Source organism: Rhinopithecus bieti, unplaced genomic scaffold (genome assembly GCF_001698545.2).
Source record: "Rhinopithecus bieti isolate Rb0 unplaced genomic scaffold, ASM169854v2 scaffold_33330, whole genome shotgun sequence".
NCBI classification, from domain to species: domain Eukaryota; kingdom Metazoa; phylum Chordata; class Mammalia; order Primates; family Cercopithecidae; genus Rhinopithecus; species Rhinopithecus bieti.
This window is the reverse complement of record NW_016814059.1, coordinates 608808-613346: the sequence shown is the minus strand read 5'-3', so window position 1 is coordinate 613346 and position 4539 is coordinate 608808. Positions and strand designations below refer to the sequence as shown.

The window sequence follows — 4539 nt, the reverse complement described above, 5'->3', positions numbered from 1 at the left end:
AAAAAAAAAAAAAAAAAAGAAAAAGAAAAAGAAAAGAAAAATCCCAAATGTTTGGAAATAAAGTGACAAACTTCTAAATAATCTGTTAGTCAAAAAGAAACCACAATGAAAATTAGGAAATATCTTAAACTGAATGAAGATAACGATATGAAGTAAAGAACTTATGTGATGTAATTAAAGCAGTGTTGAGAAGAAGACACATGCCTTTAATGTGTATAATAGAAAAGATGCTCAAAATCAAAGAATTAAGTGTTTTTTCCCAAGAAGTTGGAAAAAGAACACAAAATTGAACTATCAAACTCAATATGTTAGACAGAAGAAAACAAGATAACGTTGGTAATTAAGGAAACAGGAGACATACATGAGAAAAAATATCAACAGTCAAAAGTGGTTTGCTAGAAATAAAATAATAAATATAAAATTATAAACTCCTAAAAAGTTTGATTAAAAAAAATAAGAAAGCACAAATTAACTGTTGGGGTGACCAGACCCAACACCAAGTGAAGGGGGCGATGAAGTCCGGCGGAGTCAAAGGAATGAGAAAAGACAGTTTGAGAGAGAAAATGGGTCCAGGGGGCCAATGCGAGTATGGAGGCTGGGAAGGCCTTGAGCTCTGGAAGTCCAGACTATTTATTGGTGATCAAACAAAGAAACAGGTGGCGAGAATGTGGGGTTGAAAGGGAGTGTTGCAATTAGGCACATGATTTACAGCTGTGATGGTTTAGCATTTGCTCTGCTACTTGAGATAATGGAGAGCAGGTTCTTTTAACTCAAGATACAATTGATCGTGGGAGAGCAAGGAGCAAGGAGCCAGCAAGTCTAGACACATTCCAGAGCCACAAGCCCTGGATTCTATCCAAGCCATGAGGGGTTTTATGCCCTGGGCTTAGATTATGCTGCATCAGGGTAGCCTTCCACCCGTTAGCATAGAGCTTGCTGTTCCAAAGGCCACTAGGAGTTTTAGACCCTGGACCCCAGACATGTTCCAAGACTCTTTTACATTATGTCAGACATGCAAGCCCTGCCTCAGCTTCTCCCAACACTCAGCTTTTCTCCCAACATTAACAATATCAGAAATGAAAATGGAGACGTCACAAAAGATCCTACCGATACTAAGTTAATAATAAAAGAATATGCTGAACAATTTATGCCAATAAATGTGAAAATTTAGAAAACTTGAACAAACTCTGAAAAACACAACTTGCCAAAACTGATGCAAAAAAAAATGTATGAGTCTGAACAATCTTATTTAAAATGTTCCCACAAAGAAAACTTCAGGTCCAGTTGGCTCCACCAGCAAACCATTCTTCCAAACATTTGTGGGAGAGAAAAACACCAATCTTACACAAATTCTTCCAGAGAAGAGAAAAAATGAATACTGCTTTGCAACTTTATTTAAAAGACTAGCTTGACTTTGTTATTAAAATCTGATGAGATCACTGCAAAAAAGAAACATTGCAACAATCTCTGATATGTGCATGGACCAAATATTGTCTAAAAATGAGTGAATCACTGATAAATGAATTCAGTGAAGTCTCAGGTTACAAAATCAATGTACACAAATCAGTAGCACTGCTATACACCAACAATGACCAAGCTGAGAATCAAATCAAGAACTCGAGCCCTTTTACAATAGCTGCAAAAAATAAAATAAAATTCCTAGAAATAACTTGACCAAGGGGTGAAATATCTCTACAAGGAGACCTAGCAAAAACTGCTGAAAGAAATCATAGATGACACAAACCAATGGAAATATATCCCATGCTCATGGACTGGAAGAATCAATATTGTGAAAGTGACCACACTATCCAAAGCAATCTATAGATTCAATGCAATTCCTATGACAATGCCAACATCGTTTTTCAAATAATTGAAAAACAATCCTAAAATTCATAGAATAAAAAAAATGCCTGAATAGCCAAAGTAATCCTAAGCAAAAAGAACAAAGCTGGAGGCATCACATTACCTGACTTCAAATTATCTTACAAGGCTATGGTAACCAAAACAGCATGGTATTGGTGTAAAAGTAGATACATAGACCAATGGAACATAATAGAGAACCCAGAAATAAAGCCAAATACTTATAACCAATTCATCTTCAACAAAGCACACAAAAACAAAAAAATGGGGAAAGAACACCTTATTCAGTAAATGTTGCAGAAAAAAATTGGAAAGCCAAAGGTAGAAAAATGAAAGTGGGTCCCTATCTCTCAGAATATACAAAAATCATCTTAAAATGGATTAAAGACTTAAATTTAAGACCTGAAACCATAAAATTCCAAAAGATAACCCAAGAAAAACTCTTCTGGACGTTGGCTTAGGCAAAAAATTCATGACTAAGACCCCAAAAGCAAATGCAACAAAAACAAAAAGAAATAAATGGGACCTAAATAAACTAGAAGGCTCTGCACAGCAAAATAAATAATCATCAAAGTAAACAGACAACCCACAGAGTAAGAAAAAAATATTTGCAAACTATGCATTTGACAAAAGACTGTATCCAGAACCTGCAAGGAACTCAAACAAATCAGCCAAAAAAAAAATCCCATCCAAGGGTGGGCAAATGACATGAATAGACACACTTCTCAAAAGAAGATATGTAAATGACCAACGAACATGTGAAAAAATGTCCAACACCACTAATTGTAGGAAATGCAATTTAAAATCATAATGAGCTGCCACTTTACCCCAGACAGAATGGCCATTACTAAAAGGGTACACTTATACACCACTAGTGAGAATAGAAATTAGTACAACCTCTGTGGAAGACAATATGGATATTTCTCAAAGAACTAAAAGTAGATCTACCATTTGATCCAGAAATCTCACTACTGGGCATCTACCCAAAGGAAAAGAAGTCATTATATTAAAAAGACATCTGCACATATATGTTCATCACAGTACAATTCACAATTGCAAAGATATGGAACTTCCCCAAGTGCCCATCAACTGATAAGTGAATAAAGAAAATGTGGTGCATATACACTATGGTATACTACGCAGTCATAAAAAGGATGAAACAATGTTTTTACAGCAACTTGGATGGTGCTGGAAGTCATTATTCTAAGTGAAGTAACTCAAGAATGGAAAACCAAATACCATATATTCTCACTTATATGTGGGAGCTAAGCTATGGATATAGGAAGGCCTACAGAGGAGCATAATAGACACTGGAGGCTCAGAAAGGGGAGGGCAGAAGCAGGTAACGGATTAAAAAAACCCTGCATATTGGGTACAATGTACGAAAGCTATTGAAATAAAAAAATTTAATAATTAGCAAATCACAGTCAGCATATAAAAAAAAAACCACAGCTAATTAAGGCATAATCCAGATATACAAGAATGGTAAAATTTAAAGTAATAAATACAGATAATATATAATCAAATGTAAATAAGAAAATAGCACATAATTATCTCAACAGATGCAGAAAAGAATTCTTTTTTTTTTTTTTTTTGAGACGGAGTCTTGCTCTGTTGCCCAGGCTGGAGTGCAGTGGTGCAATCTCCACTCACTGCAAGCTCCACCTCCCGGGTTCACGCCATTCTTCTGCCTCAGCCTCCCATGTAGCTGGGACTGCAGGTGCCCGCCACCGCGCCCGGCTAATTTTTGTATTTTTAGTAGGGACGGGGTTTCACCATGTTAGCCAGGATGATCTCGGTCTCCTGACCTCATGATCTGCCCATCTTGGCCTCCCAAAGTGCTGGGATTACAGGCGTGAGCCACCGCGCCCTGCCAGAAAAGATTTCTTTAGAAAACTGACCTCCCATTCAATATGATAACTGTAAAAAAGGAAAGAAATGCAGGTGAATTCCTTAGCATGATGAAAGGCATCACACACAGCACCCAATGTGGAGACTCTGGGGGAGCCTCACACAACAGCCAGGACCACACCGTGAGCACCAACTCTTAGCACTTTAAGCAAATGCTCTACTAGAGGCTCTTTCTGGTATAAGAAAACAAGATAAGGAGATAAAAGGAATTTGGTTTGAAAAGAAAGATAAAAGTATTAATTTATTGACAATATACAGAATATATACAAGAATCTATTAAAGGAAACTATTTGTGTATATATTATTTCAGCAAGTTCACTGAACACAAGGCCAACCTATAAAAATTGTTATTCTATATGTTTGAACAAATAAGGAAATTTGAAAAAATTAGGAAATGAAATTTTAAGGAACTAAACATTACAATAGTATTTTTTAAAAAACACTCCAGAAAAACTCTTTTTGACAACAGGCACAATCTTGAGCTTGTCCCAATGACTTGAGGGGCTGAGGTGGGAGAACCATTTGTGCCCATGAGATTGAGGCTGCCATGAACTATGATTGTATCACTGCATTCCAGCTTGGGTGACAGAGCAAGACCCCACTGGAAAGAAAGAAGAAGGGAGGAAGGGGAAGGAGGGAGGGAGGGAGGGAGAGAGGGGAGAGAGAAAGGGAAAGAAAGAAAAAAAAGAAAGAAAAAAGAAAAGAAAAGAAAGAAAGAAAGAAAGAAAGAAAGAAAGAAAGAAAGAAAGAAAGAAAGAAAGAAAGAAA

At 36.6% G+C, this 4539-nt stretch overlaps 1 protein-coding gene across 1 annotated transcript in view; it reads right to left on the bottom strand.

The window, feature by feature from the left end:
- Window positions 1-4539, bottom strand: part of LOC108513711 (uncharacterized) — a 16515-nt gene that overhangs the window by 10632 nt on the left and 1344 nt on the right. The window lies entirely within an intron of this gene.